Source organism: Desmodus rotundus, chromosome X (genome assembly GCF_022682495.2).
Source record: "Desmodus rotundus isolate HL8 chromosome X, HLdesRot8A.1, whole genome shotgun sequence".
NCBI classification, from domain to species: Eukaryota; Metazoa; Chordata; class Mammalia; order Chiroptera; family Phyllostomidae; genus Desmodus; species Desmodus rotundus.
Window position 1 is genome coordinate 78,785,735 of NC_071400.1, and position 15,403 is coordinate 78,801,137.

Here is a 15,403-nt window from a genome sequence, read left to right on the forward strand (position 1 = left end):
CTTTCTATTTCCCCTTATACGTAAGACCTTGGCTGGGTTCTATTTTTATATGAGCCAATGCATTTTTCTGAGTATGTTATCTTTTTAGTCCCTAAAAGACGTCTTTAAAAAAAGGCTCTTAGAGAATGCCCTTGAAAAAAAACACATATTCATTCTTTGAAACATTACTTTCTTTAGCATTACCCAAAGTCAAAACACATGTGAAAAATGACTGATTTTATTTTTTGTAAGTTACATTAATATCCAATTAACTAGAAAAACAATAAGCCACCTTAAAATTACACATCTTAGCTGTATTAGCCATAAATCTGACAATCTCAAAATAATATCTAAAAGCTTTTCAGGAAGTACTTGGTAAAGTTATTTATCATAAATAACTAAAATTACTGGTAGAAGGTATGTTTTGTTTTATATCCTAACTAGCTTCCACCCCTCTTCTATAAAGCAGGGTGGTGGTCTTCTTAGTACTGTCAAAAGAATACATAGTACTTAGTACTGTCAAAAGAAATCCTATAATAGCTATATGATTCTAATAATGTCATGAAATAGACTGAGGAACTTCTTGGATAGTACTATTTTCAAATATTTATGTAATTGTATTCATTACAAAATATGAGATTCATTTTCCTGCAAGGTCAATTAAATATGCAATTAGAAATTACACTCACATGGCATCCTCCCATGGCTATCAGTGCAAGTTCTCCAGGGTCATCATCTCTCCTCCAATTTGTACACTGTAGAAAATCATTCATACGAACTGCATTCCAAATGGCTTTAAAATATTAAAAGTTCTATTTTACAATTTCTTCTGTTCAGTGATCAGTGTGGTGAATCTCTGTTTGATAAAGGTCATGAAGGTTTTTTTTTTTTTTATTCTTCAAAGCGACTGATTTTGTTGCGGCAGGAAAAAGAACTGCAGGGGAGAGCAGGTCATGAAAAAGAAAGAGAGTGCAATCAGCATTATGAAAATGACAGGATGTAATTAAGGAGAACTAAACAAATTTCCCCTAATTCTGAATTTTCTTTCTTCCCTTTCACTATACTTATTCAATCAGATGACCACTGTGTGTGACTCAGCAGAAATGGAAAGAGGGAGACATAAAAATAATCAAATTTTGTCTTCATAATTTCAAACATCTAGGTTCAGGGAAAAAAGAAATCACTTTTATTCAGTCTATATATCTAGAAGTTATCAGTAAAAATAATTTAATAGCTTCCCTTCTACCTTACCACTTCCTCAAAGTGAAAAAAAATTCCCTTCTTTGGGTGAGACTAGTGATAGAGGAAGGGTGAAGAATAGGAAAGTTCTGTCAGGGATTTGAAATTAGGAAGAAAGAACCCAACCTGGAATGAACAATGAGCAGGAACAGAAACTAACAGAGACCACCAACCTAAGAGGCAATTTCGTTATCTTGCTGTTGGTAAGTGGTGAAGATTAAAGCAAACTGTGTTAGTGAGTCAGTCCTAAGTAAAACCTTCCATTCTAAGTTTAATCATGCAAATTTAGAACTGAAGGAGTAATGGAAAGTGGAAAAAGGTAATATGTATCTCAGAAACCAAATGCCAGCCTTGAACTAATACATCTGATATATGTGCTCCCAGATGAGGAAACAAAATTTATTTTCATGCACATGCAGAAATGTACACAAACATAAATAAAAGCAAAAATAAAGTTTCAAGTTTTCTGAAACTATCATACAAGAGTCACAAACAAAATACAGTGAAATAGTATTAGAAAAATCAGTGACAAAAACAATACATACAGTATACTAACCAAATATCTCAAAAACTGCATGCATAATTTTGAATAATTTGTAGGTAAAAAGTGAAATTCATATGAAACTTACAATTAAAAAAGACACAAAACAAAATGAACCACACTACAGCTCAGACCTCAGTGTTTCAGCAAACCACTGATAAAAGGGAGATTATAACTTCAGCGCATTTACTCGAGCATCAGAAGGCCTGAAAATAAATTAATTTACATTTTACATTTCATTGCAAGAAGATAGTAAAAGACAACAAAACATTCTAAATAAAAGAAAATAATTATTAAACAGAATGATGAAACAAAAAAGCATCACAGATTTAATCAAGAGATACATAATTTTTATAAGAATAACAAAACAAATTTTGTCTAGTGTGATTTTATTTGTGAATTTGTGAATTAAAATAAGGAAGGTGTGAATAACTAACATCAGTAATGAAAATGTGTAACTAATTATTAAGTAATCGATTACTTAAAATTAAATACCATATGATCCGTAATCCCACTTCTGGGTATATCCAAAAGAAATGAAACCAGTATCTTGAAATATCTGCACTCCCATATTCATTGCAACAATATTCACAATAGGCAGGATACTGAAACAATCTAAACATCCATCAACAGAAAAATGGGTAAATTAAATGTTTTTCATATATACAATGGAATATAATCTGGTCATAAAGAAGGAAATGCTGCCATATGTAACAATATGGATAAACCTGGAGGACCTTATGTTAAAAGATATAAGCCAGACACAGAAAGTTAAATACTGTATGTACTTACTCATATGTGGAACCTAGAAAAAAAATCAAACTCATAAAAATGGTGGAATGGAGGCTGCCAGGGGCTAGATAATGGGTGAAAGAGAGAGATGTTCATCAAAGGATCAAAAACTCAGTTATAAAATGAATAAGTTGTTGAGATTAACTGTACAGCAAAGTACTATACTTAATACTGTATTATACACTGAAATTTTCAAAGACAGTAGATTTTAAGCATTCTCACCATGCACACACACAAAAAGGCAACTATAAAAGGAGATGGATATGTTAATTAACTTGATTGTGGAAGTCATTTATAGAGTGTGGCAAAAGTAGGTTTACAGTTTTGAGTACGCAGTTTATTCTTGTATTGTTATTTATTAATTTTTTTCCATACGAACAACTAAAAACCTATTGTACTTTTGCCCACCCTATGTGTGTGTGTGTATATATATAACATATAATATATATTCATCATATTATAGACTTTAAACATACATACTTTTATTTGTTAATTATACTGCAAAAAAGCTGGAAAAATATAATACAGTGAGTGATCAACATCCTAGAAATATATAGATGACATGAAAAAATTCTAGAAAAATACAAAACAGCAAAGTGGACATCAAGAAGACAATCAGAGAAAGAGTAGTTTAATTTCTTCAAACACAAAGATATCAGCCCTACTAAACTTCTTTTTAAAAAGTTAATTTCGACTGTATAAAAACTACTCCAACATATAGAGCAGAAAAGAGATAATTCCCAATTTTTTGACTTTAGCAAAGACTGTGGACCGCCAAGTTAGGAAAAGCACAAGAACGTAAAACTGTACATTAATCATACTTATAAATATAGAAAAGTAAAAATGTATATAACTTACATTTATAAACACAGAAGCAAAAATTCTAAATAGAGTATTAGGAAAATGATAATCAACACTTTATTATAATAATCACATTATGACCAAGGGTTTAATCTCAAAATTGCAAGGATAGCACAGTTTAAGAAAATTTATCAACAAAGCTAAAATAATGTATCTAAATGAAAAAATATATGTAATCAATTGAATATATGTCAATACACCATTGAATGTTATCCAACAATCATTCATGGTAAAAAAAAAATCTTGGCAAACAACTTCCACAAATGTAACACCAGATACCTTTAACAAATACATACACTGTAATAAGACGCAAAGCCTAGAATAATTCGTATTAAATTCAAAAATCAAAATGTTACTTCTTGTCACCATTACTAATCAACATTGTCGTAAAGGTTCTATTCACTGCGATAAGAGAAGAGAAAAAAAAGGGGGGGAAATGGATGTAGAAGTTAGAAAGTATGAAATAAAACATGATTTGCAGAAGACATGATTATCTATATAACCAATCCAAGATAATCAACCTACTAACAAGTAGAACTAAAAAGAGAATTGAGCAGTGCCTAAATACAAGATCAACACAGAAAAAAATAGCTACCTCGTACAGCGACAATGAGATATATAAAAGGAAAAAAAACCTAATTCCTAATACCAAGATTTATTTAGGAGCAGGTTAAATTGAAAACATGACTATGAAATTTGGATGGATTTGAATGAAGCTGAGAATTATTATTTTAAAATTGCCTCGTCATCTTCGCCGACCGCAGACCGCAGACTTCCTTCGTCTCTCCAATTGAAGAAAGCCAGCCCTTCCGGGATTAAAGCTTTACGACAGTGCCAGGCGACAGTGCCAGGCGGGACTTCCGGTCTTGCGCACTAGGGAGTTCTTCGTGGTTTCGGTCCGGCGCGCGCGCGTTCGGCTGAGGCTTCTCTTCTGTTTCTCTCACGACCCAGCTTCTTTTCTGGTTCTTCTATACCAAGCAGACGACAGTTTCAAGGATTCGACCTACCTCCACGCCTTTCCTGGCTCCAGGTTTGGGTGAGATTCCCTGTCCCTGACTGGCGCCAACGAACGGCCTCGAGCCTCGAGCCTCGAGCCTCGAGCCAGGCGGCGCCCTCTCAGGGCTTTGGTACTATAGCAATGGCTGAGGCAACAGCACAGCCGGTCCCTGATGACAATCTTGTGACTTTTCAGGATTTGTACATTAACTTCACTCCAGACGAGTGGTTGCTACTTGACGAGGGTCAGAGACGCCTGTACTATTCCGTGACTCTGGAGACCTTTCTAACTGCCGCGTCAGTGGGTCTTTTAATTTGCAGACACCCTATGATTGCCCAACCTGGGCCAGTGAGACAAACCAATGCTCCTCAAAGAGCGGGTGTATCTTTAGAGACGACAAACATGATACAAGGGAACTCTGGTCCTGATCCTGGGAATAGAGCGAATGACGAAAATGCAACTTCTGAGAGGGATGTTTCTGTTAGAATATCACAGGTGAGAACTCTCCAGGTGGATCCTTCCATCCAAGAGAGCCACCAATGTGACACGTGTGACCCCACCTTGAAAGACGTTGTGCATCTGACTGGGCACCAGGGAACATCCCCTGGGCAGAAATTAGACCCATGTAAGTCATCTGGGAGAGCCTCCTTGGATAGTGTAAACCCTGGCCAAATCCCAAGGCATCAGAGTGGAGAGACATCCAGTGGGATGAATAATGGCCAGGCCCAGGTTGTTATGAGCGGCAGAGGCCCCGTGTCAGAGAATTCCTTCACTGGCAGAAACGGTGGGGCAGACTTCTCTGCCAGCTCTGGACTTGTCCAACACCATGCCGTTCACAATGAGGAGAGGCCACACCAGAGCACTGAGTGTGAGGGAGCCTTTCACACTGAACAAAGAGTATACAATTGCAGTGAATGTGGCAAATTATTTGACAACCACTCCTTCTTTATATTACACCAAAAAGCGCACAACAAAACAACATTTTATAAGTGTGTTGATTGTGGGAAATTGTTTCGGTGTAGCTCCAGCCTTGAAGAACACCTGCAAATTCACTCGGATATGTTAAAGCCTTATAAGTGTTCTGAGTGTGGGAAATCCTTTCGTATAAATTCCTACCTTACGCTGCACCAGAAACTTCACACTGGAGAAAAACCTTATGGGTGCAGTGTATGTCAGAAAGCCTTTACCCGTAGAAACACACTTACTCAACATAAGAAAACTCACAGTGGAGAAAAGCCTTATTTGTGCGAGAGTTGTGGGAAAGCCTTTCTCCGTAAATATGCACTTACTGAGCATGAGAGAGTCCACACTGGAGAAAAGATTTATGAGTGTAACGAATGTGGAAAATTCTTTAGCTCCAGCACCTGTCTTAAAATACATGGGAGGCTTCACAGTGGAACCAGGCCTTATGTGTGCGACGAATGTGGAAAAACCTACATCGCTAAAGGCCACCTTAATCAACACAAGAAAATTCACACTAAATCAAGGCCTGGGTGTGAAGAGAATGTGGAAAATTCTTTGGTGGAAACTTCAGCCTTATTACACAGCAGCAACAAAACACTGGAGCAAAGTCTTATATGTTCAGCAGGGGTGGAAGAGCCTACAGAAGATGCTCCCACCTTACGTGGTTCGTGAAAAGTTCACATCAAAGAAAGGCCTCCTGAGTGAAACTGTTTTGGTGACCATTCAGCTGCATCTTTTAATTTCATTTAGCACCAGAACCTGCACACTTGAGAGAGGCCTGAAGAGCTGGGAATATGCTCTCTCCTTGCTCAACATAGCATGACTCTGAAATGTAGTCTTTGAGATGAAGTTAACCAGAAATTGAACTTTGTACATCCAGGTATCCAAAATATGGAGATAACAACAAGTGCCAGGTATGTGGGAAGCTTTCAGGGACTACTTTACATTTTCTAACTTTCTCAGGACCTTTCTGTGGCCTGAGTTATGTTACTGGCAGTGTTTGTTGTAGAAACCATCCTACTTCTACCAGCAGTCAGGGCCATAGACTGTGTGTCAGTCACCCCAGCGTACTCAAATAAGGCAGACCTCCACTATCCCTCCTGTTTCCTGGATTCATGAGTGATCTGAACTCACTGGAGTTCCTCGTTCCCTTTTCCCCTGACAGTTTCAGTATGGACATGACCCTGCTTCTGCCAAAAAGAAGAACTGGGATCTGCTGCAATTTTCCAGTGGTTTCTGTTTTCCATAGGTGGTATTGACTCTATGTGAGATAGTCTCCAAATCATCCAACCTTGCAGCTGCCTACCTCACACTGAACTGATGTGTGCAATGAAAAAGGCTGACTGTTAAAGCTTTTTCTTTGTTCTGTTCACTGTGTGTGGTTAATTGAGAAAAAAAAAGGGGCTTTTGGGAAACAGGTCATCACTCACTAAGCTCATTGCTTCCCTTCACACCTACAAGGGTGTTGATTCCTTTCCACAGTCAGGAAGAAAACTAGGACTGTAGGCCGAGCTAAATATCTAGAAGTATTGTGCTGTCTGATAGGGTAAGCACTAGCCATGTATGAATACTGAGCACTTGAAATGTAACTGGGCAAAGCTGAGGTATGCTATAAGTATAAAATGCTAAATAAGTATGCTAAAAGTATAAATTCCCAAGGCAGTATTTCTAAAAAGGAGAATGTAAAATGTCTTATAATCTTTATATTGACTATATGTTAAAATAACAGTTTGGGTATATTAGGCTAAGTAAAATGTTATTAAAAGCAAAAAGAAAATAAATGGCCTTTGCCGGCATGAAGGTAGGAACCCTTTTGTGGGGGCCTCAAACTTATGTGAAAAGAAAAGAAATAGCAGGATGGCTGAGAACAGTTGTTGGTCTAATTTGGCCTAATTGGCAATGCTGGCTAAACACTCTTAGGAAAAACTGTCTGGCCACATGGAACTGATATTATGACCTAGATGTCAGGTTCTCCTTTGAGACATACACTCACCATGTTGAGGGGGTAATTGGTATGACAACCTCCATTTTTTCTGGGAACAGTGTGAGTTACGTCCCTTTTTTCCCAGGGGATACCTCACATTTCCCAACACGGTTGAAGTGTAACTGTCTACCAAGACCTATCCAGAAGTCATGACCTCTGTGAAGTCTAAATCTGGCAAGCAGATAAGACCTACAGGAGTTAAGTGGGAAACATAATTGATATATTTCTTGTTTCAGTGCATAAAATGTTGTCATCTTTTCTGATATTCAAATGTTAAGAGAAATACTAATTGTTTTTCTACTTTCTAAAAATTTAAGCCTTTACTCTTAGTAAGACTAATACTGCTAAATATTATTTTACTTAGAAATCTTAAAATAGTTTTGATGATATCCTATTAGATGTTGTAATAGCTTATTTAGAGAAAAAATTCTTTCAAAAAATAAAATCAGTAAAATACACCTTTCAGATATAGAAAGGGTGTATAGAAACATTAATAGTAGGGAATGGTGGAGATTGTGGCAAACTAGAGGTTCTGTCTGCTCAGAAGAACATACACAAATTTCATGTGTCTGTGGCTCTGTGGGTTACAGGTATACAGAAATTCTCAGGACATTCAGACTTCTTTATTGTCTGTGGCGAGGTCAATGTCAGAACAAATAATCTAAAGGTTTTCTGGATTCCTATACCAACCACGCTATTGACCTTATGACCATCACTGCACAAGCAGGAACCCCAGGGCAGAGAAGAAAGGCCCTGCAGTGTCAGGTGGGTCTTGTGACCCAGCCAGTGTTTGAGTAGACATGATTTTAACTGTTCTCCAGTTTTTGCTGCCACTGAGGCAGGGTTCAACAAAATAGGGGAAGTGGGAGAAGGTAGAGTCAATATACAGTTGGTTGATTTTCCAAGAGAAATGGGAAATCCATATTTTTATGTGTAACAATTTCATTTCTTAACAGTTTTATTAGTATGTAATTGGAATATAGTAAACTGCATATAGTTAAATTGTACAGTTTGATAAGTTTCACCAAACTTATGATGGTAACCAAACCATCACCACAATTAAGGTAATGAACATATTACCCCAAAAAGTTTTCTCATACCCCTTAATTTCTTGCCCTTCTCTGATGCCTCATCCCCATGCAACCACCGATTTGTTTTAGTTCACAATACAGCAGGTACTTGACTAACATCATTTTGTTCAATGTTGTTTTGATATAAACTTAAGTGAGAAAAAAAAATTGATTCCAAACTAGGGCCACTGGCTTTGCGGAGTTTGCACATTCTCCCCATGTCTCTATGGTTTTTCTCCAGGTACTTCAGTTTCTTGCCACATCCCAAAGATGTGCACGTTATATGGGTTGGTGTGTTTAAACTGTCACAGTCTGAGTGGGTGTGGGTGTGAGTATGCCCCGTGACAGAAGAGTGTCTTGGCCAGGGTTGATTTCCACCTTGCACCCTGAGCTGCGGGGATAAGCTCCAGCCACCTACAGCCCTGAACTGGAATAAGTGGGTTAGAAAATAGTGCTTTTATTTGTTTTTATTAATCTTTCTTAAATGTATGTATAACTTACATTTATTTCAGTGTTTAATATGAGAAGTTTTTAGGTCTTGGTTTAGAAATTTGGTGTTTCTGTGACAAGAAAAATGCCATAGGAACTTGTCTTATTTATGCAAATTAGTGTATGATAAAATTTGTTTAATTATATGTCATTTTGCTTAATGCCACTGTTTCCAAGAACCTATCAGTGATGTAAGTTTACATTTTCTAGAATTTTATATAAATGTAATGCAGTTATTTTTCCCTACTTTCTTTTAGTAATAAGCATAATTGTTTTGAGATTAGTTATTGTTGAGAATATCAGTAGGTCATTCTTTTTGTTGCTGAGTATACTTCACTGTGTATGAATAGGATACGATTATGTATCCGTCAGTTGTTGATGAACATTTAGGCTGTTTCCAGGTTCTGGCTATTAAAAATAAAGCTGATTTAAAAAAAAAGAAAAAGAATATTTAATGACTTGACAGAGGCGGTGAAAAGCAACTCCTCAAGGACACACGCTACCGCTCATATTGCCTTCATATTGCCCTTGGAGAGTCAGTTTCTAGCATAGCCCAGGGGAGAATGTCAAGATTTGGGGGGACATAGCACTTACATCCAATGTAACTGCAAGTTCTTGCTAATTTGTATAAGCAAGAACTCAGCAAGTATTGTGGGAATGGATTTTAAGTTTGCTGGACTGAGGAGAAGAGAACATAAGGTTAAATCGGGTAAAATTTATCAAGATGGGTAAATTTACCTGAGATTTGGCATTGAATAGGCAAGATGAAAGAAGATCTGGAAGTAGATCTAATAGTTTGCTAAAGCCTGAATGGAAAGGTGGCATACATAAAATAGTTCAAATGCCCCCAAATTTCCCTTGGATAATTTTGTATCTCAGAAGTATGACTCCTGCAAATTATATCTCTAAGTTTACTTGTTATCTAGCTTCCATTTAGGTTCAGCCACTGGGAGGCACCTAGGTGAGACTGGAGGGCAGGGAGTAGGGAGAATCTGGGTTTCTTCTGCTACCTGTGTACTTCATCTGGCGTCTCTGGCAATATCTGCATCTCCGTCGTTCCTCCAGTGACCCTTCCAGGCAGTCTTGACATGGTTCCAACACTTACCAAGTGATCTTGGGCCCTGGACACCAATAACAGCACACTGGTTTTATCCCCCTAGCCCTTGGGTGGTAATTGCTTCCTGCTGATACTAATGTCTGTGTTGCCCCACCTCCCTTAGTTTTGGGTTCCCAACAAATCCATCAACTGAGTAGTCAGTTCCCTGAATTAAACTCTCTCTGTTTAAATACTTATTTAAAATATATTTTCTTGGCCTTGGCCTGGTAGCTCAGTTAGCTAGAATGTCGTCTATATACTCGAAGGTTGCAGGTTCAATCCCCAGTTGCAGACTTGATCCCTGATCAGGGCACATATAAGAAACAACTAATAAATGCATAGATAAGTGGAACAACAAATTGCTTGCTCACTCTCTTCCCCCCAACTCCTTCTCCCTCCCTTCCACTCTCTCTCTAGAAATCAATCAATTAAAATTTTTACATCATTTTAAAATAGTTTTTTCTTAAGTCTTATTTTTTGTCTGGTTATATCCTAAGTAGTAAATAACTATGTTGAAAGAATGGGAGGAGGAGAGTAAGTGTGTGAAAAATGTGGGAGCTAAATATCATTTAGTCATGGTTTCTACAGAAAACAGCTTATTCAAAAGGTAGTTGAAGAGAAGTTTAACAAAAAGACTATAGAGTTGAGGGAAGGATTAAGGAACCCAATAGAACTGGTGATGCACCTAGAGACTGCAATAGTAGGAAGCAATTTCTAGCCTTACAAAAGAAGGCATGGGAGAAAACTGTGTTATTGGAACTGGTTAAGATCTATAACTGTAGGAAGGGGCCTCCCAACAGGAACAATGGCCATAGGTAGGTAAACACAGCCACTATTAAGCTGTAATCTGATAGGGAAGGATCATCACACACCCAGAATAGACACCTGACCTCTCGCCAATAGTTATCATTGGCAACATGAAATTATCAGCCAAAGGTCAAGGGGGTTCTAGTGATCCAGTCTGTAGAGGTCATCCTCCCAGGACACGGAACTGAACAGAGAGGCAGAGATTGGACCTAGAGAAGCAAATAAAATTCGATCAGCATATCCCAACTTTTGAATTGAAAGTTGCGATTACTTGCTAAAACTGATAAATCAAGAAATAGCTGTAAAAGTTTGTGTCTAGGTAAAAGCACACTACACTGTTTTCCTTTCCTCACACACACAATACTTCTGACACCAGATGTGGGGTTTTTTTGTTTTGTTTTTTGTCTCACACTGACCAATTATCCAACACCAGCTATGTGTCCTGCAATTCAGTCCAATCCTGATAATAGCTGGAGTTAGCACATACCCCACAAGTTAAGGGCTCAGTTCCAAAAGATTGCCCCCCACTTCAGATGCCAATTGCAAGTAGTAGCTCCTCAGACTACTCACAACTTCTGTCTGATGGGGCTACAAATCAGGGGTTTCCAGGACCCCCACTAGTAGGACAAAAGTCACTTTCTCAGATCCTCTTTCCCAGAGCTGGCTGTTCCCTCAAGCATGACTAACCCTAATTGTTTTATGAGCTTTTAACCTCAAGACTAAAAAATTACTGGAAGCGCCCTGAAGGCCCAGAGGCTCCTAGAACCCAGGAAACAGGACATATGAAACCACAACAACCAGATTACTGGACCCTGCACCCAAAGATAGCATCGCAACAAGTTGCAGCCTAACTGAAACATCCTGCTCTATATTACCTGATAAAAACTCAAAGCCCTAGCCCCTCAGTGCTAGTGCTGGTGCATTTCTCTTCACCCAGCCCTTTCCTTCCCTTGGAGAAGTAAAATAAAACGTTTACTCTCTGCACTTTCTTTTCTTCGTGAATTCTTTCACAGCCCACATCACCAACCACCCTAACACCCACCTTGACTGATAATTTGGTAGAATGGCTCACAGAACCCAGGAAAACAGTTTACTTACTATTGCTGATTTTTTATTGCAGGATATTTTAAAGAATACGAAGGAACATGCAGATAACAGGTACATAGGGCATGGTCTGGAAGGAGCGTAAGGGCTTCTGTCCGCATGGAATTGGCGTACACCACCTCTCAGCATGCGGATGTGTTCACCAACCTAGCAGCTCCCGGAGCCCCATACTTTGGGGATTTTTATGGAGGCGTCGTTGTGTAGGCATCATGGATCATTAATTCAATCTCCAGCCTCTCTCCTCTTCCCAGAGGGTGGGGGTAGGGTTAAAGTTTCCAAGTTTCTAATAATGGCTTTGTCTTTCTGGTTACCACTTGGGGTGGGGACATTACCCAGCCTGCCACACACGGTGAGAGAGAGCACTGTGAATAATTACATAGCAGCAACAGGGACAAATGAGGACTGCCCAAGCAAACCAGAATACATGTTCACCTATTGGGAGACAGACTTGGGAGCTTCAGGTTTCTGAAATGTTCTTTTATAAGTAACCGTGACTCAAGGAGCCTGGACAATGGTCACCATCCATTCAAGAAAGCATGTTACAGAGGAAACAATTATCCTTGAGATAGAGGCAGGAAGCTGATGGCCCACACACCTGTGTATGCATCCTGGTGGATGCAGCCTCAGCACCAGGGTGTCTGAAATTTGGTCACTCTGCACTAAGCAGTCTTCACAACCATTTGCAATAGCCCTAGATAGACATCAGTTTTATGAAAGATAAGGGAGAAAAAGTGTGTATGAAGAAGTTTGAAATTCAAATAAAAGAGGTTCAATTTGAAGCTCTGATAAATACAGATACAAGAAATGTAGTGGAAATAGCTGATGTCCAAATTCCTAAGTGACATTTCGTATGAACTTCACACACCAAAGAATTTTCTTCACAATCAGTAAACACCAAAACTTCTAATGTAATACCTTCTCAATGTTTCTGCTGGCTTCTTCCTCTTACCTTTGCAGAGCAGGAAAAATAATTTTTCTTCTACATTCTTCTGGCCAGTCTAATCAAATTGACATGAGGGAGATTAACAGGAAAAAATGACCACATTTATATAAGGTGTCCCATCAGAATATGAGAGCGGAGGACAAACTGCGCGGTTGAGACTTAATGTGCCATTCTATCTAGACTAAGGAGAGGGAGGCAGGGGTCTGGGACTTCAAAGGAAATGCAGGCAATTCACAGATGAGAAAGAGCAAACATGTGGTAAACAAATTCCTGCCGGGCCACCCAGAAACAATGGGACACAGAGGGGAGTCCAGCAAACAGGCTCTGCCAGATTCCTCCCTGTCTGTCACACTCAGTTCTTACTTACTATGCTGACTGGATCTCCCTTCCAGGAGCAAGCTTTTCTATCCAAATTTATTTAGGCAAGTAAGGACTGTTCTTGAGTCTTTTTTTTTCTTAAAAATAGCCAGCTGAAAATAATCAATATCCCTAAGAGGCATATTTTGAGGTGGCAAACTCTGTCCTCCCTCACCTCATCTCAGTTCCCCAACTGCCTAGATCTGTGTGTGGGGAATCACAATGTGGTCTAGGCTATAATCTCTTCCTAGTAGCGAACACTGACATCTGATTTTTCTTCCCTTAGATTGTCTACTTAAACTCAAATCCATTAGATAATTTCAACTAATTTTTCAACTTGATGCTGTGCAGATGGATCTTAAATGTAAATTTTGTAGATTGGCAAAATACAATTAAAATAAGAAAATTAAATATAAGGCAGACATATCCTTCTTTTTTTTCTTTTTAAAATTTTATATATACTACTCCCCAAGTTTCAGTTGAAGATTCCTGAGGAGCAGAAATTAGTTTCCTTAATGAAACAAGATGTCCTATTTAAAAATAAATAAATTCTTCGATTCTCCTACGCAAAGTAGCATATTTAAAGAATGACAGGGAGTGATGAAATTATTCTGGATGAAAAACAAACCTAGTCCTGTTAAAGAGGCTTCTTCAAAAATAATATATAATCTTTGTTACTCTGTTGATAGGTACTTATGACAATATATAAGCATTGTTTTCAGTTGATAACAGTATTCTATAAGTCCCAGAAGGTATAAATTCCATTATGTAGTTTCTTGATTTAATACACACATAAATAAAAAACAGATCAAAGCAAAACTCATTTTTCATATGGAAATGAAAAAGAAACAGAGGTAAGTAAACATGCTTTGCTCAGCCCCGAGGTAAAGGATTGCATTACACTGAATACATTTCTATTCGATTTTAAACCTGTTGACTGGCGAGCTGTTTTTGCTATTGTTTCCCTTGGAGGTGCACCAGGTATGCACACACGTAATCTAGTCCATTTCTCATATGCAGAAGCACTTAAAATTGAGTAAAAACAAACAGCTTTTTAATCTTGTGACATTTGGAAAACAGCATGTGGAAAAGGAATTAGAGTATGCATTTGGCAGTAAAATAAAATGACAGAAGTGGATCTCCTTATCTATTCTTCTCCATCGTGATGGAGCTGTAAATTAAGAAGGTGGAAAAGAAGGTGAAATGAGCCAACCATAAACTCAGCAACCTTATTTCAAAAGCATTTCATCCTTAAATGTGCCAGTGATTCATTTACCTATCTATTCTTCCAGCATTTTTCCACAACTTGTAAATTTTGAAAGTTTTGCCTATTAGATAAAGTACTGGCAATACGCTTAGTCTCTTTCAGTTTAATAAAATCATGTCTATTCGAAGTGGCCTGTACTTAAAACTTTGCATTTTGAAAGGTAGCAAGCCATTATAAAAAGGAAAATCTCAACTCTGTGGTAATGGAGTTAGAAGACTCCAGTGCAACAGCGCTAATAATAAGATTGTGAAAGCAATTTTAACCCACAAAGTCAAGCAGTGACCTGTAGGATTGATTTTACTTCACTGAGGGTGTATTAATGTGTCATCTCCTTGGGTTTTAGGAATAGATTTATTTCACTATAAAAATAAAACACTGAAGTCAACTCTAGTTTTAAATTACTAAATTATTTCATGCCCATCTATATAATGAAATATTGTCTAGAATTAGATACAGATACTTGAGGACTACTTTAATGTGTGAGGTTAATTTTATGTATCTTCTAAGAGTATAGCTTCTATTGGCCAAGTATAAATTTCACTTTCTAAGTTGACATTAAAACATTATTTAACATAATAAGAACAGAAGTTAAATATGTTGCTGTCCAGGAAAAATAAGAAATAAGGGCCAAGTCAAGGAACATGTATAAAGGACCCATGGACAAAAATAACTGGGCAGGGGAATTGAAAGTAGAAGGTGGAGGGTGGGTACGGCAGGGGAGAGTAATGCGGGGGGGGGGGGGAGGAATGGGGACAACTGTAATTGAACAACAGTAAGAAAACAAAAAAGAAAAAATTCACTATGAAAAAATAGTCTCTATATTCATGAATATTAACTGCAAAAGAGAAAAAAACCAAACCCTCCTGTCTCCTAAAATTTTCTACAAATTGGGCTTAGCCTTGTCTTTCCTGGTT

General features: G+C 37.9%; 1 pseudogene; it reads left to right on the top strand.

The window, feature by feature from the left end:
• Positions 1-4,550: 4,550 nt before the first annotated feature.
• Positions 4,551-6,044, top strand: LOC139440527 (zinc finger protein 772 pseudogene; annotated as a pseudogene).
• The last annotated feature ends 9,359 nt before the right edge of the window (positions 6,045-15,403 follow it).